The sequence below is a fragment of the Molothrus ater genome, chromosome 2 (genome assembly GCF_012460135.2).
Source record: "Molothrus ater isolate BHLD 08-10-18 breed brown headed cowbird chromosome 2, BPBGC_Mater_1.1, whole genome shotgun sequence".
In the NCBI taxonomy this organism is placed as follows: domain Eukaryota; kingdom Metazoa; phylum Chordata; class Aves; order Passeriformes; family Icteridae; genus Molothrus; species Molothrus ater.
In genome coordinates this window covers 51472961-51496461 of record NC_050479.2, presented here as the reverse complement: position 1 = coordinate 51496461, position 23501 = coordinate 51472961, and the positions used below count along the sequence as shown (strand labels likewise).

The 23501-nt window shown below is 36.6% G+C and overlaps 1 long non-coding RNA gene across 1 annotated transcript in view; it reads left to right on the top strand.

Annotated features, from left to right (window-relative positions):
• Nucleotides 1-20633, top strand: part of LOC118686950 (uncharacterized) — a 29129-nt gene extending 8496 nt beyond the window's left edge. Inside the window, exons 2-3 of the long non-coding RNA XR_004980279.1 lie at nt 2528-2598; nt 20582-20633. This is a non-coding gene — a long non-coding RNA (uncharacterized LOC118686950). The remainder of the gene's footprint in view (nt 1-2527; nt 2599-20581) is intronic.
• The last annotated feature ends 2868 nt before the right edge of the window (nt 20634-23501 follow it).

The following is a 23501-nucleotide window of genomic DNA, read 5'->3' as shown; positions in this document are numbered from 1 at the left end:
CCTCATTTTGAAAAGATTTTTTCCAATACATATGTCACCACTGGAAAAATACTAATCTGCAAAACTTAGTATAAAATGTCTCCATTTATTAAACATCTACTATACAGATTTCAGCTGTCACAAAAGCCAGTCATGCATTCTTGTGGGTGCTGGCATTCTGAAAAGGGGTTTGTTTCAAGCAAGAAATATATTTTCATTGTGATTTCACTAAAATAAATATTTAAACAAATTCCAACAGTTAAAAATGTCTTTGCAAATCGTACCCTTAATGACTAGAAAGTATTACTATGCCAACAAAAAGATTAACTCCGTAAACTCAGTTAAGACTCATTCTCCTTATGTCCAGACCTATCACCTGTTGGATGCTATAGTGTCCATTTCTAACATTAGTGTTTCTTAAAGAAACTGTTATCTAAAAATGGCAGAATGAAAGATTAATATTGAAACACAATTAGAGATCTGAATCCCTTATTGTTCTTCCATTCATCTTCATTTAATTTGTAACTGCATACATTTGATTCATCTCTATATTTTTGCTTTCGCAAGTTTAATCTGCCACTATACTTTGATCTTTTAAATGATCTTTTTGTGGCAGTTTAGGAAGAGTTACAAGGAAAAAAAACCATGTTTTCCAAAGGGACCACCAATACAATATATTTTTAAAAAATGTTCATAAGTTAATCAGAGGCATTCTTAATGATGATATCTATTACAAAACACAAGGGAGATTGGAAAGTCAAAACAGAGGAGGGTGTTATAATGTGGCAATCACTATATCTAGACAGTATATTTTTAAGATAAGCATATCAAGGAATTGTTTGCATTCTTCAGTTGCTGATGCCATCTTCCAGTCTGCCTGCTTTTTTTTGTTTGTTCTATCCTCTTTTCTTCCCATCACACAAGCTGGAGTTCATTTGAATCTTTCTTTCTGTGAGATGTTTCAAAACACTATGCTCCTCTAATTTGCACAGTAATGAGGTTGCCCTGTCTCTGACCTTGGAGAGTTAGCTTGGACTTCCTATATATTTTTGGAGGAGATCTCTACCTCTGATTAGAGCTAATGGGTGCTGAAAAGCTGTGTTTAAGAGTTGTTTTAAGTCAACTCTTTGGGAAATCTGGCCTTCACTTCCCAGAGTCTGCAGCTGTTTTGTGGAAAAGGGAACCAGAAAAAGAAGAAAGGGGTGTGTGGGGTGTGTGTGTGTATTTATGAACACTCGATAGCTAACAGAGAGTCAAGTTTTTGCATTAAACAATGATTCGACTTCTTGTCTTGTCTAATGAATACAGCACACATTCCCCATAATTATAGCACTTACTTTTTCCTGTCCAAACATTTTGAAACAGCTGAAGACTCAAGCAATATTCAGTCTGGAAACCCTGTACCAGAGGGCTAGTGTATGGTTTTAGTCAAAGGAGCTAATCCTTCTGTGCAGTCCTCCAATTATTTTTCTTCACAAATAAGTATCGCTACTTTATTTTATCCAGAATGAATTCTATTCAATGAGCACTCATCAAATTCCAATCTTAATTAGACTCTAACAAAGCCAAACAAACAAATCACTGTGCTTGGATAAAGGCATGTGGGCTGGAGCGTGTGAAAAGAAGAGGTTATACATTTAAATTGTTTTACTTTCTTAACCACTGTAGGTGCTACAAAGCAACAGATGTAATTTATTATGGCCTTTGACGGTCAAACAGACTGGATTGAATTATGATCACAACATTTCATGCAATTCTGTACCACTGCTATCTTTGTGGGTATCTAAAGCTGTTTTCTCATTTTGCTTTCACCCCCCCTTTTTATTTGTACATAGAGTTATATTTTGTCTCAGCTATCAGATGACAGCCACTGTGTAAAAATACTTGAGCTCCCTTACATGGTTTGTATCATCACCAGAAAGCCTTGATAAAAATGCAGCCTTATTATCTGTGTAGTTTATTCTCTCCATATATTTCAGAATGTATGTCCTAATTTGATATTCCAATATATATAATCAGTCAGCACTTTCCTTTCATGTTTTTTGACAGAAACACGGGCAGCATACCAGGCAATTAGTCTGAAGAATGATTCCAAAACCCAGTCATACTTCTACCCTCACCCCTTACATGCTTTGCTGATATAGGATGTTTGTAATTTATTTCTCTGTGAACTCTTTTTATCTTCTTTCTTCTCTTAATTTTGAGCTAAAGGGTCATCCCCTTAAATACTTGTTGTTTTCTCCTTTTTAAATAAACTCAGTTCTGGAAATAAAAAGCTGCTTGGGTTTTTGTTGTTTGTTTTGTTTTGGGTTTTTTTTGTGGGGTTTTTTTGCTTGTTGGTTGGTTTGTTTGTTTGTTTTGGGGTTTTTGTTTGTTTGGGTTTTTTTTTGAGAAAGCCTATATTTAGTATTAAGAACCTTATTAATTATTAGCCATATAAGAGATGGGTTTAGAAATGCTAATGTGTTAAACTTAACTATAGTTCTAAGACACAGATAACAAGTACTCCTTATTACAAATTTACTATCCTCATGATATCTGTCCACAGAACAGAGGAATCGGTCAAGATATGTCTTCCCATCAACATTTCTGTACATATGTGAAAGTTTTATGTTCAAGGTATGCACTTCCTTTTTCACATTTCTTTCCTACTTGGTAACTTTTAAAAACTTCCAAAACTGTGTTTTAACACAATCTTTTCATTTTCATTCCCACCCTCCAACAAAAATGTATTTTAATATTTCATCTACTTGGCATGCAATGACATGCATACAACAACTAAAAAAGAGGTTCTTAAAACATGGTCCAGATTTGTGAAGAGCTTCATGGTTCACTGAACGTTTTATTTAATATGGAGATTGTATTCAGAGTTGTTTGATTTGCAGAAATAACAAGCCCAAATGCTTCAGTTTCTAATGGTAATTAGTTTTCAGCCTACACAGTCTGTTTAGTTATATGTTTACTACCTTGTAAAGAACTATCACAACAAACCCTAAAGCATTATTTTAAAATTAATAAGCTAAAGAAAGAGGAAATTCTTCACTTTTGCATAGCAACACTCTGTATTCTACTTTTTGATTGCAAAATCCACCTTTTCAATTATAGGTGTACTAAATTATGATGCTTGAAAAACTATAAAAGGCAATTATCAATGTTTCTTAATACCATAAATGACTAATGCAAGTATGTTTTGCTGTAAGGGAAACAAAGACTAGTATTGTGAGCAGATTTCCTTAGCTTCCTGAGTCAGAATAGAACAAACTTTGATTCACATACTTTTGGTGTTATTTGCAATTAATGTTAGTTTCTGTGGTGGTTAAAATAATGTGCTACAGGTTCCATTGCAGCTTACATATTAAAAAATAAAGGCACACTATTTATCCATGTCTTCAAGTTCACTTGGCCTTCATGACATCAAGTAAGGAAGCAGAGAGGAGGTTAGAGCACAATGCCTTGCAGTGGTTCATATATTCCTGCCTTACACAAGAAAACATCTGAAAGAGCCACTTCTTCACCCAGGTAAATATTCTGATCTATCCCTTGCTACTTTTCAAAGTTAATGGAAGGAAAGTTTCCTTTACCAGATACTGTGTTGGGTTTTTCGGACTGGACTCTTCTTCAACGGCTCAACAATGAGTGAGCTCTCGCTGTCTGCAGGGGCTAAGAATGCCCCCATTATACTCACTCAGCGTGCCTTGCCATTGATTTCTGCCTCTGAACATGGATAGAGGACACGCTTGAGCTGGCAGAAGGAATCACATCATGGCATAGACACCTCAGAAGAAGTATGCATTATGGAAATCTTCTTAACAAAAAGAGTTCCTCAGCAATCATTAGCATTAGAGGTTCTCTCAACTCTCTTTCACAAATGGCAAGGGAAAGCAAAGAAGGGAACATTTTCAAATCTTGGAAAGACTGACCCTCTTCCTTTGTGCTGCTGTGTCAAAAGAGCTTTATATGCCCTTTCATTCCAAATCAGTATAATTGCTTTTGTTCAAAACCAGGTCCAGGCTTCTTAGCAGTGGAAGCAAAATAAGATGTGTACTATTTCGAGGCCAAGGAACTAAGTCACTTTGTTGTTCCTCATCACTGCCAATAGTTGCATTAAGTTTTGTGGGGATTCCAGAAGACTTTCCAAAGTAGAAAATACATGAGATGAAGTGGAATGGGTTGGTAGGATGTCAGGCTGCCAATCAAGGCACAGCCTCACCAAGAGTGGGAAGCTCTGCTTTCATTCTCAGTGCCACAGGAGCTGTTCTGGTAGGCAGTGAAATGGTGGCCTACTCAGGGTTTTGGACATGTGCAGCAGTCATATGAACTACTTGATTTCTCTGTTAGCCACCAATAAGGCTCATGCCTCTTCCATCTTCCCTTCCCTCCTCTTTGTTTCCCTGTCTTCTGCTCTGATCCCTTTCTTTTTCAATGGGGTTAATTTTCTTCCAGTTCAACACTCTGAAACAGATCAGCAGGGTCAAGGAAATACTTTAAAAAATGTAAAAGAAAAGAAAAAAAAAAGCAGAAAGCAGGAAAAGTGCAGGAAAAGTGCATGTCTCCTTGCGTCTTTCACTTTCAGTAGAATCTAGCAATCAAATCAGCTGAGTTATATCATAAAACTACACACTAAAATAGCTCCTTTTAATTCTTCCTTGAAACCTTTAGCTAGGTAGGCCACTTCAGAACAACAAAGACTACATTGAAAAGGTAGTGAATTTGAAACCTCAGAAAATTAGATGCAACTAGTCATATTACAACTCTGTAATCATTTTCTAAGGGCAGTCTTAGTTTGAAATCATTCCTACCCAATCCTGAAAGTTACTGCTTCCTATTAACAAAAGCTGGTCTGAACCTGAAAACTGGTCTTAAATTGCCAGAGAAATGACAGAACTGCTCTGAATGTTCTCTGAGAAGGAACTTATTTTTTCCTAGTGGTATTTGGTGAGGGCATTTCCTTGACAGTATTTACGAGGATGACAGAAGTGGTCATTCATTTCTCCAAGTCTCTTCCAGTAAAAAATATTTATTCACTGTAGATGTGAATGTTTATTGTGTCAGAGAAACAGGAAATACAGGCTTCATATCTGAAGATTGCATACTTTAACTTAAGTGTGCTTTCTAAAAGTCTGTGATTTCTGCAAAGCAAAGGAAAATCTTTAAAAAAAAGTCCAATGCTTCAGTTTCAGGGGACTTATATTAAAACCTAAATAATTTTACATATAATTTTAATCCTTTTGTTACATGCATGTTGTTTATTTAGTGTCCTAAACAGCAATGTCCATGGAAATAAAGAAACAAAAAGTAATTAGTCTTTTAAGAAGACTAAAATTTTGAGAGTTTCTGTGATACATTCATGGACATGAGCATATGATGACTTACTTTTAATACAATGAGAAAGATGTGGTTTTGTTAAAGCATTAATAAGAACAATTAACCTTGTAGTACATTAATGCATATGTAAAATACAAGCTGGTCATAAACAAGATAATAAGTATGTTTAACCATATAGTTTTCCTTTTAGACTTCTGTGAAGTTAGGCTGGGGTTTCTTTATATTTGGGAAGTTAAAATGTACTGAATGATGTTGTAATAAGAACAGTCATATCATAAAGTATGTTAGGTATTGTTTGAGACACGTAGTTTACATGTCTTGTTTACAGGAACATTATTTACAAAACCATCCAAAACAGATAGTGCAAGAATTAGAGGAGTCTAAGAGTTAAGTTAGAAAAATAATTCTTTCCCAGAGGAAAAATTCTCTGTTTTCTGTAATTTGGCTTGAATAGCTCAGCCAACTGGCTAATGAGTCTGATAAAAAACTGTAGAGGTTTTCTTGTTAGACTCATATGAAGTTAGTATTAAAACATTATAGTAATAATTTATTGGTTTTACCATGTTGGCACACAATATTTTTTGTAATAGTTTTAATAAGTTCCATATGACCCGTTGGAAAGATGAACTTAAATAACACATTATTGATTATCTTTTGTTAACAGTCAACATTTTGGTTAAAACTTTAAAACTAATTGGAAAAATGATGCAGAAGTTTATCCTTGATATAAAGTGTCACAAACCAAATAAAAATTTTAAAAAATGGTTCTTATTTGCTGTTGTATTCTATTTTACACATTTCTTTTTTAAAGTAAAACCTCTGCTGTGCCCATTTATACCATCTGAGGAGAGCAGTGGCTACAAGTTTTAACCCCTTATATTCTTTCCTCTGAAATTATAACTACTCTTTCTGTCATGGAAACAAGGTTAGAAAATCAAATAAGTATGTCTGCTCTGCAGAAGCTTTACTACAGAAATGTTTATTAAAGAAAGTAAAAATTTCTTTGGAATGTGTTTGCTATAGCTAATAAGACAAGATGAAAGACACTTTTTTCAAAATGCGGTTAAGATTCAGAATTCTTAAAGTACTTGCATCCAAAATCCTTAGGTCTTTTTTGGTTTTTCTGTAAATTTTAACAAGCACAACTTTCAGAACATGATTATATAGTTAAAGTGAACAAGTTTTGCAGAATTGTATTTGCATGGACAACTGAATTACTTGCAAGTAAATTGGAAGTGGGAACTCTTACAAATTCCTTCCTAAATTGAAAGAAACTAAAGAAAGCAAATGTTTTCTAAAATCTTGTTTCTTTTTTCCAACTACTAGTAGGGAAAATAATAGTAAAACTTCTGGGAAACCCAGTGGCATTCTTGCTTTTCTATTTGCCTATTTAGGCTACAATTTGGTGCTGCAGTAATTTCTTAAGACTGCAGTAACTTTTCAGGAATGTCAAGAAAAAGTTATCTGGAAATTAGAGAAATAATGGAATTACTTCAATTTGTGGAATAATTTATAGCTGAAAGACAAAATATACTCTTCAAAATCTAAGACCCTAATCATTTACTGCTAGTAAAAGAAAGTAGAATACAGTATACCCAGTCCTGCCAGGAAGACAGTTTTTACCATAATTCTTCCTGGAACAACAGGAATTAGGGAACAGACAAGCTAAACAGGGCTGCCACCTCCCTATCAAAACCTGTCAAGCCAAAATACTATTACTTTTGGGATGTCAGTGTCTTACTAAACCACTTAGCATTAATTGACAACTTCTCCTGCAGTGTAAGAGACTTAATTGCAAACTTAGCACAACTCCATAGTTTGAAGTAGCAGAGCCCAAGTGTCAAAGCTGGCAGTTTTAAAAATTAGTTAGCCTAGAAGAAGACAAAATGCAGAGGGTGAAAAGTTCTTCCTGTCAGGGAAAACTATACACAGGCTTGATGGAATGCCTGTCCTGGTCTCTGCTGTCACCAACAAACATGGTCCAAATTTTGCTGCTGCTGTGTTGGAAAATATATTGAGGAAACTGGAGTGGAGAAGTCCATGGTTATGGCTGGCAATGTCCAAGGACCATCTGAGTCCTGCACTAATTCTCATATGTGAAAATAGTTCTCGTTTCAAGGAATGGGACAGAGTTTGCTGCCAGGGCAGAGAGCAGACAGCCTGCTGGGGTGTGTGATCAGCTGCTTGTCAGAGAGATTGTCAGACTCACAGCCTGGTTGGGACATGGCTTTTCTCTCCATAGTGTGAAGCTGCAAATGCACTGGTATGACTTTGATGATGATGTTTCATTGCTTATGAGAATTAAATGTATCCTAGTAGAAGATAGGGGCATTTGAAAGAAACTTGATCGATTATTGCAGGGTTACTCCTTTTTCTCATTCACCAAACTGACACATTTTCATTCTGTTTTTTTCTCAACACTTATGTTCAAAAATGTTGCTTGACTTGAAATTCTAGAGCTATTTAAACCTCTAAATCACCTCACAGTAGGCCAAATGAAAACTGACAGTTTAAGAAACTTTAAACAATCATACTTTAAAGTTAAATTAATTTTTTGAAACTTCATGTAATTTATTTGTTTGAGATTTCAGAGAAAAACTGTCTTATAGCACATTTAGAGGGTCTACAGCATAATTTTCTAGAACTAAAGATGTACATGAAAATATAATTATTTTATTACAAATAATTTATTAAGAAAAGACTAGACAGTAACTAGACACATGCCTGTGAATTTAAATTATAAGGGATATAAGCAAATAGATTTCCAAGAGCTATTTATAAACCAGAATTTATTAGCAGTTCAGACAGAATTGTACTTAAGTGTAAAGCAGTCCCAGCAGAGAAATGTGGGATTGTTTTGTGGGGAGCCTTTCCTGTTAGGCATGACTATGGAAAGCAACTTATTCTTGACACTGCCACCTTCAATAGTAGTATGCTATGTATGGTCTTTATATAAAGTTAGTAAAGTCCAAGAGATAATGAGATTAACAGAAAAATGTATAACAGATGTTTTGTATAATGTCTAATGTGATGTATAAGCAACTTCAATAAGGCTTTTTAAAACCATAGTCTCCTAAAAAGGACCATTGAAAGTATAGGACCCTTAGCTAGCAAATTAAAGCCAGCACATGTAATGATAGGTTTGTTTTCTATAATTACTTTTCACAGACCTTTTAGAAACAGTTTGTGGAGAAACCCCAGGGTTCTGTGCACCACAGATTGCAAACCACTGAATTAAACATCCAGGACTGGTGGAGGAGTTAGCCAGTGGGCTAAACAGGAACAAAAGAGTAATAGTTTCTAAACACACAGAGCACCCAGAGCTAGGGATTTATATAGCTCACAGTTGGTTAGGCCAGTGATGAGAGTAAAGAGCTCTGGGTTTATTTAGAATGGTTATAGCCACTTGTATTTGCTACCAAAGTTTACAGTAGAGATGCATGTAATGAAGAAAAAATTTTACTGAATGATACCCTAGAAGATAAGTTTGTAATGAAAGAAAAGGACACAAAAGAAGTGTTTAGCTGGAGCTAATGGGAGATTGATGTTACACAGTGAAAAAAAGAGGTCACTGGCACCCAAAATGAAAAGAAAATGTAATGGAATTTATGTCTCAAGGTAAGATTTGAAAGCCTGAGCTCTGGGGGCTTCTTTCTGAGGATCCACAGCTGTAAAGGCTGAGGAATGTTTTAGGAACTCTAGATAAAATGAGCTAACTAATTAGAAAGCTCCAAGTAATTAGAACAGGATGCATTTTATGTATTTTGATTGTAGCCATTTAATGTAAGCAAAGGCCTAGCCTAAATCTCCTTCCTTAGTTTCAGGCTTTACTGTTCTGTGAGACAAGATGCATGAGAGAGAGAAATCAGAGCCAGTGGAGGCAGCAAACAAAGCAACACTGCATTTGTGCTGTGCTGAGGGACTCAAGATTGTAATACATTTTCTGCCAAATTTCTAGAGGTATTTTGGTGTCAGTACCTCTGGTGCTGAATTTTATGAAGGACCTGCCAATAGTGGTACCATGTAGTCTGGTGTAGACAAGGAAGAGACCATGTAGGGTCACTCATACTCCAAACTATCACAGTATTTACAGTCTAGGACTGCTGCTGACAAGTTCTACATGCCAACAAAGTCCTTAGACCCCCTTGCAGCAACTGTCTCATTCTATATGTGCATAGTAACCTGAGAGGTTTCATCCCAATCCCCCATTGCAACCAAACAGGTCTCTTTTGTCCCTGGTCACTGCCTTAGCCAAAAGGGAGTGTCACTCTCTTCCTCCCTACAAGGTATGCAAGGAAAAGTGACCTCACATGAATTGTCCCAGGAAAAGTCTCTTCTATGCCCTGAGAAAAGCACAGAGCAACTCTTTGAAACTTAAAATTTACTCTCTCTTCACATTTACAATATCTGCTTTTTGGCTTCCCAGAACATTAAACATTTTATTTTCCCCATGTCTGTTTCTGTCCAGTTTTGAGAGTGATGGTTCTAATGGCCAACAAAGATTTCTAGAAGATAAGCAACAACTTTACAGTTTCTGAGGAAGTGGAAAAGTCAAGATTTTCTGTTTAAAAACTGTGATTCAGAAATACCTGCTCATACTTATACAGTGATAGTATTTTAAATTAAGATTTTATAGCAATAATAAGACCAGAAACCCTGTGAAAATGAGGTAATTCATAGTATGTTGTATAAAAGGCAGTGGTACAATAATAATAGGACAATGAGAAACATGAAGAGATTTAACAGTTAAATCTTGAGGGGATATTTAATAACTAGAAGTCTGATAAAGCACTATTTACCATAATTACATATATAGTTAAACTTTATGTACATGTTTTAGTTACAATATCTCAAGCTAGTGAAAGAGAATCTGCTGCCAGACCATAACAGATTGTTCCCACAGGACATCTGTTTCATGTGTTTAATTTCTTAAAAAAAGTAGGCAATTCTTTGTGGCTATAAAAGTATGAAAGCATAAAGTTTTATTTGATATTATGTCAAAATTAAATAGTTGTGTCACATTTTTTCTTTTATCCCAAATAATATTTAATGCTGACACAGTTCTGATGCACCAGTAAATTATAATACAGTCTTCTAAAACTATTGTAGCATTCAGAACACGGAAAACACTAAAATACTTTTGAGCTAGACACAGAGCATTTCTTTGGGATTAAGCACCTTATTGAAATGGGATAAATGCACTTACACACACACACACACACACACACACACACACAGAAAAATTATCTAGAAAACCCAGCATTCACAGGTGTCTTTTTAGGCATCTTTAATTCAAGGCAGACTCGTGGCCTTTGGCTGATGTATGGGTATAACACGGAGCAGGGCAGCTTCACTGGGAGCTCCAGTTACAAAGACTTGCATGGGATTTAGCCACTTCTAGGCTGAGGTGTCTTGTGTCTATGGCCCAGGGAGGACACTAATGCTAAGTATCCTTGGAGTGAAGGTAGTACCACCACCAGTTATAGACATTTATGCCTAAGCTAGTTGTCAGCACTGTCTTTGTGGAAAAGGAATACAAGTACCTAAATACAAGAGCTTGTTCGGGGATTCATTTATCTCGTTCTATCAGAAACATCTCAAATAGTTATGACTAGTCTCTCCCTAAAAATATCTGTTTCCCTCATTGATTACAAATGGAGACTAGACATCTTGCTTGGGTGTAGATATTTGTTTATTCATACATAAAGTTAAATGGCGTTCATTCTCCTTGATTTGTAAGCTCCAGATCAAACCCAGTTACCCCAAACCAAACACTGGGCCTAACTACCCAAGCCATAAGTGTGATCAAAGGAGAACTAGGAAACAACAGGACAATTTTATTCTTATCAGTCAAGACAGATTTAAATGCTGCTGCTCTCCACTCTTTGCATGATAAGCTGAAGTATTTGTAAGGCAGGCAGATATCCAGGATCCAGCGCCCACACCATGGAGAAAGGTTAAACACCTACTTCTCACTCTCAAGAACAATACCTTGCTCAGGAGGGTCTCATGGAGAAGGCTCCCACAGCCTCTCCTGAGAAGTTAGTTCACAGAAGGCAAAAGTACAAGAGCTTTGATGCCATAAAAGAACAAACAAGGAGCAGGCTGATTCATAAGCCAGTGGTGAATATAGTCCACTAAACCAAGAAGTAAAACCTAATGCCTAATGAGGGAATAAAACAGTAAAAGATTTAGGAAACAGAGGCTTGCCACCAAGATTTCTGTCTGTAGTTCTGGAAGCCTGATTTCTATGTTGGTGGTCAATCTTCCTTTTGCTTCTTGACTATGTCTGCACTTTTTAGTTTTTCTTAGATCTAATATTTTTCAAAGCTCCATGGTGGGTGAAGGGAAGCAATATAATTCCCATTCTAACAAAAGTGAGAGAGACATGTATCATCATGGCTGATGGCATGTAGAGCAAGAGGGCAGATCTAGGAAGAGTAGGGTAGGACATCAATAAAAGATCCCTTAATGGAGAGGCAGGTAATTTTTTTTTGGTTGGTTGGTTTGTTCATTTTCTGTTTCTTTAAAAGAGAAAACACTGAGAATTTCAAGCAAAACAAGTGCCACCAAATCACTGCATTCAGAAGAGAGAGGGATTATAATAATCAAAAAGTTATATATTTCAAGCTATTGGCATTTCTGTTGGGTGCTGGAGGTGTAAGAAAATATCATCATTACTATTTCCTGGCACAGGTGCAGGATTGGCAAGTGAGACAGTGATTTACAATGCTGTCAAGGACAACTCCAGCTCCTAATCAAGGAAAAGTTCAATTTTTTTCTGTACTCAGGCCTATATTTTATTTTTTATAATCCTTTCCCACTTCAATACACAATACTCAGCCAGACTCTCACCTGAGCCCTTCAGAAGCTGTAACTAAGCTGGATAAACTGCCCACCTTTAGGGACTGGGCTACTACAACCTAATATGACAGCATTTACAAAAATGAGAGCAGGACTCGATGTGTTCAATCTGGGCATCAACCTATCCTTGAGTCTTTCATTCATTTGTTCTTATGTGCACCAGACTAAACCCAAAAGTTTCTAGAATCGATGGGTTTTCTTTACAGATGCTGAAAATGTAATCCTCAGTGACTCAGTCAATAAAAAATCACTCATCAAACCACACAGCTTAAAACCTTCATTTGATAATCTTAGTGTTAACTAAGTGTTAATTATTTCATTAATTCTATTAATTTGGTTTGATTATAGTAACCTGGTGTTCAAATAAACCACATTACTAAAAATAATTCTGTCTTCATTTTTTTAGGGCTAAGACATGAAAAATCAACAACTTCTCTTGCTCTTTTTGTGCATTATTCCAAGTAGTAAACATGAGTTGTATTCTCAAACCTCAACACTCTAGCAGAAGAGTATTCTTTCTGGACCTAAATGTCACCTTGCCTGTTTGTGCCTCAAAGACCTGAAACAGTTCTCTTTGCTGTGTTATCATGTAGGGTTTGACGATATTATGACACCTCTCATTGTTTCCTGAGCTGCTGATTTCCAGAATATAGTTTTCTACTGTTAAATGCGACCTAGATGCATAATTTTGCATTTAACTTGAATGGGTTCAGCTTGCCAAGCAATCCAAATTTTTCTTTATACCTTCCTGGTCTTCATCATTATGTACCACTCTGCCAATCTCTATGTCAGCAATGTGAGATATCAACAATGTTTTGATATTCACTAAGGCATATGGAAATGTTGAACAGCATCTTTTAATTCCTAGTTTTTATGACCCATATTTGAAACTATTCAATTCTTGTTGAAAAACCCCTACATCTGAGAGTGGAGTGTTAGCCAGTTCTCAAGGTATTGAGTGTCTGCTTATTAATCCTGCAAGGTATATGAATTTAGGATACTTTAACCAAGCATTATTGACACATGGGCAACCACAGAGTTACTTGAGGTCAAAGGTGATAAATATTTCCATACGGGAAAACTCAGGGACACAATTAAAGATCCTTCTCCTTATAATTCATGAAATAATAGACTTTTTCATCCCATGATTACACTGCATATAAATTCAGGGAGATGTAACTGATTTGCATGTACTACTGCCTCTGTAAGAGAGAAATAGTCAGAAAACAAGCAAAGAAGTAGTACCAAGCAGAATGAAAACAGGGGAAAACCATGTAGTCATGACAGAATTTCAACAGCAAGAGCTTTTTGAGTGATATTCTGTCTGGAAAGCTGGCATAGAACTGTGAGAAAGGAAATGCTCTCCTGTTGTTTAATTGTACTGTGTTTGGAGTAATGGAATCTCTGTGTACATTCTTTGTAAATTAGAATGATTGCAGTAAGAAAAATATTTAGCTCCTATGGCATCAGGGAGGCCAGGGTTTCTTAGATGAGGGCTGAGATCACATTGGCTTTTTCTAGCTTGGAAGAAGGATATGCAAGTGCCAAAGCAACCCATCCCAGCCTGGAATTTCAGCAAAATTCACAGAAAGTGTACAGTCAGTGATGGACATCAGCTCTTCAGAGAATGGTTTTTTCTCCAAAGGCTTGTAACTCCTGAGCTCTTTTGTGAATAAAATGACTGTGATTAAGAACTTCTTTGTGCCTAAGCTTGTGGTTTTGCACTTCTAGCTGTCATCCTCAAAGGTTTGAAACTGAAAGTACAGTTTTGGTAGTTTTATTAGCATGATTTTCAACAATTTTATGATCTCCGTGTAGAAATAAACCAATATTTTTATTATAATAATGTTCCCTTCTTAGTTTTCCTATATAAATGTCCACATTTCATGACTGTTATTTTGTATTACTTATAGTCTATTACCCACTTTTATGCCCATTTTGCCTCAAATTAGCCAAGTAATTCTGTCTTTTTTGTAGGAACAAAATATTTTAATATTCTAATAAATTATGGTCTTAGGTTATATAAAAATACTAAATAATACTTAGTATTAATTAATTAATTTCTCCTTCCATGGTGTCTTCCAAATAAGCTGTGCCTATCCTCAACATTGTGAAAATAGTTCTTTCAAAAATTAAAGCATGCATATTGTCCTTTTCTTTGTTTACCTGCACGTATGTAAAAAACCTTACCCATAATAAGCAGCAATAAACAAGGCAAAGTCAAAAATACAAAATTCAGTAACCATTCCCACCATTGGGAAGTTTTTATTCATCATTCTAATATCCAAAGTGAAACTATCCTTTTCCTGGCTATAATGTGTTTTGTTTGGTGCCATAGTTCTTTAGAAATTATGTAGTTAACTCCCAAAGGTCTTGGGGACCATCCCCATGCTATTGCCAAAACCCACCATCCATAATCTATGAAATCATAAAGCATAATTTTAAAACAGCTGGAATTTTTTTCCTGTTATTCCCCTGAAAGTGTTTCAGGAGTGCTTCCTATTAGTTAGAAGCCTACTGTTTCGTATTTTGTACAGTGGTTAACTCACCCTTTTAAAATAGAACAGAAACTGAGGTACATGTGTAAAGTGATATTAATACTTCCCCATATCTACCAAAAAATCTAGCCATAGGTACATTTTAATGCACTATTTCCCAGGTTTGAAGTTGTAGCTCATTGTTTTCTTAGTTATCCTGTACAAGATCGATTCTGTCACTTCTTCTGCCATATTATTAGTAATTTTGAACTCTGGAATTGATTGATTTTCACGGGGTTGAGGTAATAAGGGATCTGTTAAGATCATGTCATCCAATCAGCCTGGTGAAAGCAACATCACCAAAAGCAGATTTCCAAGGGCCATGCCCCCTTAGGTTGTAAACATCTGTGGGAATGGAGATTCCACAAGCTCTCTGAGTAACTTTTTGCAGTGTTTGAATCTCTTTTATCCAAGTTTCCAAACTGAAATTCTCCATTGACCTTACTTTTCCCTACCCCCCATTCTTTTCCCCACCCCCACATATATTACAGAAAGGCCCAGAAGACAGATACTTGTGAACCTCTCAGTCACAGACTTCAGAGAACAGAGACTTGCCTCTTGTGTTCTATATCTTTTGATTCTTGTGTACCAGCAGCTCCTTCACAGCATCTACTCAGTCCCTTCCGAATAGGTTTTAACAAGTACTTGCAGTATTTTGATTATATGAATTACCTCATCAGATTTCACTTGCTTCACTTATGCAAAATTTCTTCTTGTCAATGAGAATTTACCTGTTCTTCTTGCTCATTGCATCCAACCCATATGTAAGCAGCTGAAAAAAAGGTCATTTCTTGATGCTTGTGGTCATTGTTTCAATTTACTCATGACATGCCGGTTTGAGCTACATTGATGCCTCTCTAGTCAGTTATTAGTTTGATGATTTTTCTGTCACCCAAGCAGGAGATGAGAAGTTCGCTCTCCTCCCTTGGAGGAGCTGCATGCCATCTGAAATTTATTGTCCTTTCTGTGGCCTTGATGAAGTTTGAGATTTTAAAAAACCTCCTTCAGTTCCTTACCAACTACCCATCCTCCTGCATCTTCTGCTTTTTTCTTTCCACGATACCAGAAGATTGACTGCCAAGACCAGTTTCCCCTTTATCTCTCTTTTGGACCCCACTGTAGTTTGCATATTCTCTCTGTAGGATAATTGACTCTGGTGTATATCATGACAAGTAGAGACTTGCCAGACAACCTTATAATCCAGCCCAATCTTGCAGTTACAATGGATCTTGTGACCACACTGTGTACATATGTAAACAGTGCAGGTATTTACAGAAAACCAGTGAGAGGCAGATAAAATATTTCCTCTTCCATAGAATTTTACAGTGCAAAGCTATCAAAAGCATAGTTTAGAGCACCTGTTTTATAAATGATAATATACAATAAACAAAAGCTCAGTTACACACAGTCTAATGGAAAAACATAGGTGATTCATTTCCAGGGCTAGAATAGAGCAAAATTCTTTTAACCTGAAGTCTGCCCTGGGAAAATACAAAAATGACAAATAGGATTTTTTTACATTGACACAGGTTGGAGTTTTTCTATTTGGCTTTTAAATTTTGCTGTTCAATTTTGTTTACTATGCTTTATGGCATATTTGCCAACCTCGTCTATTTTATCTCAAAGTTTCCCACTATCTTACTGTGAAACAGAGCTCCATTGATTCCACAAGTCTGTTAAAGTCTGCTCAGACAGGACACTAAATGAAATGCTAGTATTTCATTAGTATTGCTAGTATTTTATGTATCTTTAAAAAATTGGGATTATGTTGGAAAAAGATCCATTGGAAACATGATGACATCCAGAAATCAACACAATTGGTCAGTTTTTGAAAATGACAAAATTAAAGAATAAAATAAGGAAAATTCTTTCAATAGGGAGGAGTAATGAAAAAATAAGCCCAAGCAAAACCAGCCAGACTTGTGTTAGGATAGATCTAGTGTAGGAAATAATATTTACATAAATAAATACCTAGAGTATTTTAGAAGACAAGTCCACATTTGATACTACAGTTAATAATGAATTTCTTCAGGTGATGGCAAAAGATAGAAAACCCACCACCCAAACAACCAAACTAAAACATTTTAAACTCCTAAGTACTATGCCAGGAGAAATTGAATAGTCCTTTTCATTATTTTAAGTCTGTAAAAAGTTCTAGAAATTTACAGAACTATGAATTCCCTGCATCCAATGAGAGACCTAACAGAACATGAAGGGAGCAGCTAGTACATGAAAGATTTCTATAAGATTAGGATCCCTAAATTATAATATCCTGCTGTAATTTCAGCCAGTCTAATCTTCTTCTATAATAGCTTCAATATTTTAGCTTTAGAGTCCACTCAAACCTGTTTGCCTGGCCTAAGCATTATCTTGGAACATTAAAGCAAATCTTGGAACATAAAGTTCCCAGGGTTTGATACAAATAAGTGTTTATACAGCAAGTTAGGTAAAAGTTTATATGATTTTTTGAATATTTGTTCAAACAAAGTGTTGCAGTTGAACAGATTCTTCCTAAGACCAGAACAACTCTCACCCTAATGAGAGTTTTTTATTCTGATGTTCCTCTCATATGTCAATGGAGGCATAAAACACATTGCTTCAGCTCCTAACTCCAGTTTGGGCTTCAAATTTTCCATTTATTTCCAAGGAATAAGGCTAAAAACTCATCTTCAGGAGTTTTAATCTTTGTTGAAAGAAGACATTTCCAGCTAATAAGAAAGTAGAGTTTCAATGCAAAATACACAAGCATTCTTTGAGGCAGATCCCAGGACTCCTTTTGATCTGATATAAGGTCCTAACCAGTATAGTAGATACTCAGTGTGTGCTGGGCAGTTAAGAAGAAGAAAAGGTCTCTTGGAACACAAGTCTGCAATTCAGACTGTAATTTATAACAAAGAAATAGCCTATTGTTTCTCTTTGGGTTTTGTTCTGTGTTTGAGGGACAAGAATACCTCCTGGAAACTACAGTAATGCCTTTGATATATCAGAAAGACATAATTTAGAAACGAAGCCGAAGTGCATGATAACTCGTGTTGTTGAATACTTCTGTCCATATGAAGAATGTGCCAGTCAGTAATTTAAGAGGAGATGTGACAGTAAAGTAATGACCATGTGCTGTCTTCCTGTGTAGTTACACAACTTTTTCAGAACACTTTGGTACAGTACTACCTTTACAGCATAAATTGCAACACACTTTGGAACTGCAGGTATGCTTTTACTGGTGAAGAATGTTTTCATAAGAAATTACCATGCTGCAGCAAAATGGAAAAATTCATTGGAGTTTCTTCTCTTCTTCAAAAGACAGGAATTTTGGGATTAATGTGATTTTATTTCAGTGTTAACAGTCACCCCAGGATCCTTTGTACTCACAGTGAAAATGCCTCCACATTTAGGGCAGGATTCATCTGACCTACTTTGAACAGATATATCTAATCAGTGTAATCCTGCTGTCAACGACCCAAAAAAAAAGGAGCTCATGAAAGCATGAAAGTGTTCATGCCAGTGCCTTGGTAATAGCAAAACGCCATCCTAATAATCATCAAAAGCAATCCTCATTACAACCAGGAGGGAAGGAGCAATCGGTGCTGAAAAAACTGAGCTACTTAGATGTATTTTCCATTTACAACATAGTTCTCAAAATGAAAAATTACAGATTTTGATGATTGAATGTCCACATGGTACAATGACTTCAGGGAAAACAGAGAAATGTTCTTGAGGTATTCTCACTCATTTAAGGCTACAATTCAGAAGTCATTATTAATCAAACAATACATAGAAAATGCATTTTTATTTTAAGGTTAAACCCATTGTGTGATAGCTGATAGCAGAACACTAATTCCAAAACATGTTTTCTCATCTGCCTATGATCAGACTCTTCTGTCATTTACCTGAGGGATGTAGAGTGGGAAATTAAACTCTGGTTAACTCCATGCTCCCTCTGGATTAGGTAAAGTGTTTTGCTATGCCATGCATCAAATATTTGAGTCCTTCAGTGGAGACTACAGGTACTTAATATTATACACATGCATTTTCAAAGCTCTCTCATTGCCATTCCCACATTTGTTCCCATTTTGTGACATTACTGCAACTAGGGAAAGATTGTAGCTAACCCAAGTTGGAAAAACTTTACAAAATAGTAGTGGTCTCTGTATGTCTACATCAAAGTAATTCTATGTTTATTATTTTTGTTTTAAGACATTACCCAAATGCTGTAAATCCAGACTAAATTATTACAATGCTAGACAATACACAAACATTCCCTGCCCCAAGGAACTTACACACAGGAACACAAACACAGGAAAAATACCGATAAGGATTAGATAAGGATTAATTCTTTCTTTTTGACCATTCAACTATGTGGTTGAAGAACTCATAAACTATGAGTTTTAGATTAAATTTATGTTCAAGTTACTTATAGTGTTGTTTTTCTTCTTCTCCACTACTGATTTGTTGTAAATGCTATGATGGCATTCTCAGAATTGCCAGGGAATTATCTTTGAAGCAATATTTTATGACCCTCTTCTTCAGTCCTCAAAAACATTCGCAAGAGAGATGTAATCAAACTCATAAAAATACCTTAATTGTTCATTCATTTAAATGACCTTTGAGATGTTCAAAATGAGGTTCAGGTGTTTGCATGCTATTGGATCTGCTTACAGCAAATACCACAGAAAGATTTTCAGGTGTGTGTTGTGGATTTTGGTCTGTTTTCAAGCGCTTCTTACAAAAGTAGGCTTGTGCTTAAGAGAAGACAAATTACTTGGTGTTAGAAAGAGAAGACCCAAGCAACTGAGAGCTGCAGAAAAGATTTCTGTTCTTTAAAGAGGGCACCCAATTGTAACCAAATAATTTAATTTCTGAAAGGAGGAGCAATTAAAAAAGTAATTTTAAAGGAAAAAAACCAAAATTAAAACAATGAAAAGGTTTCCTGGGTACAGAAACAAGGCAGTGGAACCTCAGGTCAGCCCGGCCTCAGGTCAGTCCCTCACTGCCACTGGCAGTTCCTTTATCCATTCCTCCAAGTCACGCCTTTTATGGTTTGGAAGCCAGTGACAGTGAGCCCGAGATGTCACTGCAAGGGACAAAATGGGAGAGAGAGTGACGGCAGTGCGGGGCTGAGCCACATCGAGCCTGAGCCCAGCAGAGCTGGGGGTGCTGGTGTTGGTGCTGGAGACAGAAGAGTCTGATCATAGGCAGATGAGAAAACATGAAACAGGGATCCTAAAAAAGGAATTTGCTTGCCCAAGTTCCCTGTTGGACCTTTTGGACTGATAGGAGAGAGGGTGTTAAGCCACAGAAACTCTTGTCCACCACATTGGGAAGCATGTTGGTTTGTTTGGTGGTGAATACAGTTCTGAGCATAGATGACCCTCTCTCTTTTGCACACTTTTTGTTGCTAATATTGTTGTGATTATTGCAATTTTCAGTAAATTGCTGTTTCAGCTTTTAATCTTTCCTTGTATTCCTCCATTACCAGAAGGGGTGAGGAGAAAAGGGAGCAGCTTGGGTGGATTTAAATTTTCCAGCTCAGTTTTAAAACCAGCACAAAAAGCTGTGTTAAATACAATGAGCTTTTTGAGTCAATGGCTATTTCCTCTGTTTCCTTTGTTTTCTTGATCCTTTTTTACCTTTTTACAGAAGTATTTGGGCAGAGTAGATTGGCTGGATTTCTGTTGGAACAAATAGAAAATTCCTCTAAACCACAAAGCATAACAGAACTTAGGACTTTGTTAATTCAAAGAAATACTTTTCTGTGCATATTTCTCTCACTTTCCTGGAAGTTCTATAGGGGAATGTAGGCAAATGCAGGCAGTGAAGCTGACAAATACGTATCAGACTTTATGAACTTTATGCAATACCCCTTTTTGTCTTCTCAGTCATATGTGAGAAGGAATTGTCCTTCTGTCCGTATAAAAACATAGCCCAGGACCTGTACTTCATGTGTTGCTCACCCAAGCATCCTGTAATTCAGAAGTGGCAAGATCACCTTTGCTCTGAGACTAACCACAGGCATTCTACACATCTCCACAACATTTTACATGATGTCAGACCTCCTGGGAAGGACCTGCTCGACAATAATCATGCAATGTTGCTGCGAGGGCTGATAGTGAGGATCTCTGCACTGTGATCAGCACCACCAGCCTCATTGACAGAACAGAAACAGACCTGAGTACATGCTGGCACATGAATAAGCTTCATCCTTCTCCTCAGCCAAGTATTGGAGCTCAAATGCAGACCTTCACTGAAGAATTTTTGACAAAAAACACTGTGTTGATCCCATGCCTGACCCTACATTTCCACCCTAAGATGTATGGCCACATAACTAAATAAAACAGCTCTAGGACAAAATTTGAATAATGTCAGTCTGCTGTGTGCCTTCATTGTTTAGCTGTTGGCTCCCTCTCTGGCTCTGTTCTGGCCTGCTCCAACATGTTCCACTCAAAGTAATACCCAAGCAGAGATCAAGGAATATGCAATCTTAGGGATATCAATCAAAAGACAGTCCAGGATAAGTGTATCTCATATGGGTCTGTCTCCAGCCACAGCTGTTTTTCAGTTTTATCCCTAGGGGACTTTGCACTCTCAGCAATGCCCTTACACCCCTCCAACAGAATACAACTCACTTTCTTCAGTTTCCTACTCTGGCAACATGAGCCACTTCACAGAGCTGCAGCAAAGCCCTTGCACTGTTTAAAACAGTTTAAGCTGTCAAGACATACAAAACCCAAGGATTAGTGTCAGACCAATAGAAACACCACACCAGGTAGGGAGGAACTCCAGAACGGTGTTCTGTGGTGTGGACACAGCTGGTTTGCTCATCCTAAGTACTACAGTTACACGAGCTTCCAGTCTGTTTGTCTGCTGGGATAGGTATTGGTCCCTTGTCTTGTTTTATTTAATGGTATTGATCTAATCAGACTGTCCTGTGCACCAGGAGCTTCAGTTTTGACTTGTTCTATGCAGGAAGCAGAGGAAGGCAGAATCATCAGAGCTGGAATTCAACAAGAGTGGCACTGCTTTAGGCAATATTCGCAGACTAGGAGATGGCATGCAGAAAGAGCACTCAGAAGGCCTGGACCATAACTGTTCTCCTTCCTCCACTGTGGATTCTGTGCTCATGTTTTCCTTTCCTTCTCATTTGAAAGAAAAGAGGACAAACTACTCAGTAGCATCACATAACTATTCCGGTCTAATAAGGCACTGCACAGTGCCTTTATGCTTTTTTTGAGTAATGTGTGTACCATCTCTGAGAATTATGAAATTACCATTTCAACAGAATTCAACGCTGCTGCCTTGAAAAGTTTGTAAGCGTGACAGTTCACGCTGAAATTAATGCAAATGGCTTTTGTGTTTGTTTTGGAGATCTCTCTATCTTAATTCATATATCAAAGTTTGGTATTTGGTGCATCCATCAGGCATTCCTCAGTGCTTTTCAAACCTTCAGAGAAGTAGTCTAAGTACATTACTGACTTAAATTTTAAGTCATTAAGGTGGAAACATGTTATGGAAAACACATTCTGAACTATAAGGATTGAAAAGAGTGTTTTAAGTAAATATAAGTAAATAAATAAATCAGAATATTTTTTTAGAAATAAAATAACACATAGCAAAAATACAGATCATATTAACTCAGCAAGTAGGAAATTGCTGCTAAAAATATTTTCACTCTTTTGGGAAAATGATAATAATATTGAAATTGTGATTAGAAAGAGACAAATTTCACTGTAAGGTTTTCTTGGTGGACTTATGGCAGCAATTGGCCAATTGAATGTACTTCATCATCAGTAGGCTTCGGCATTCCAGAACCACTTGAAACAAAAAACAGCTCTCCATATGGATGAGAATAGTTCTGACACCACAGGTGCTGGAGTGTAAATCTGTATTTTGTGTGAATAAAGAGTTAGCGCCAACCCTCCTTATCCAAGAGAGATAATCCTGATCCAAGAGGTAATACCTGTGTCATAATGCCACTCATATACATAGCTAAGCAATTTTTTAATTGACTGACTGGTGTATAATTAGTGTTTTGTTACCCAGAGCTCAACACTGGCTGTAAAAACTGACCAGGAGCCTGTATAAATATGTGGATTTCTAGCCTGTAGCCAGAGACTGCAGTGAAGTACTTGTCTGTGACCTGCAAGACAAACAAGAGTGGAAGTAAAAGTTCTGGTTTACAGGAAGACTGTTTAGAAGGTACATAACCTTCTGAAGATGCAGTTGTGTAATGCAATGAGGGAAGCCTGGATAGTGCATAAATGTCATTCTGTAAAATTCCTCAGAATTTTAGTATATATACATCTCTATCATGGTTGTTCTAGAAATTCAATGTACAGAGTTTAAAGATACACCTCTACAGGTAAATAAAGCAGTGAGTGCCTAGAAAAGCTCCTATGGCAGTTAAAGCAGTTAAAGCAGTCTCTGACCAGATTCCAGCTAATAGAGCAAACACCCTACAAATAGAATTTTATTTTGAGTGTAAGGGACCATTTCCAATGGATTGTTTGCAAACATCAAGATTCCTTGGGAGAAAACTCCTTCCCCCATCTTCTTAGCATAGGTATAGTTGTTTCCTGCTAGAGGGCCTAGGTACTTTAGCAGATGATCAAAACCTAGACTGGACTTAAGTAAAAGGTCACCAAGGAAGTTTGTGGCAGAGCCAGTGAGTCTGCCATATCTCAGACTGCCTACCTCAAAAATATAAATTATACAATAAAATCAAAATAAAACTTACTTCCAAAAGTAAAGCAATTTTTAATACTATTTTATAACCATTGGAATAAAATGGAAAACATAGAG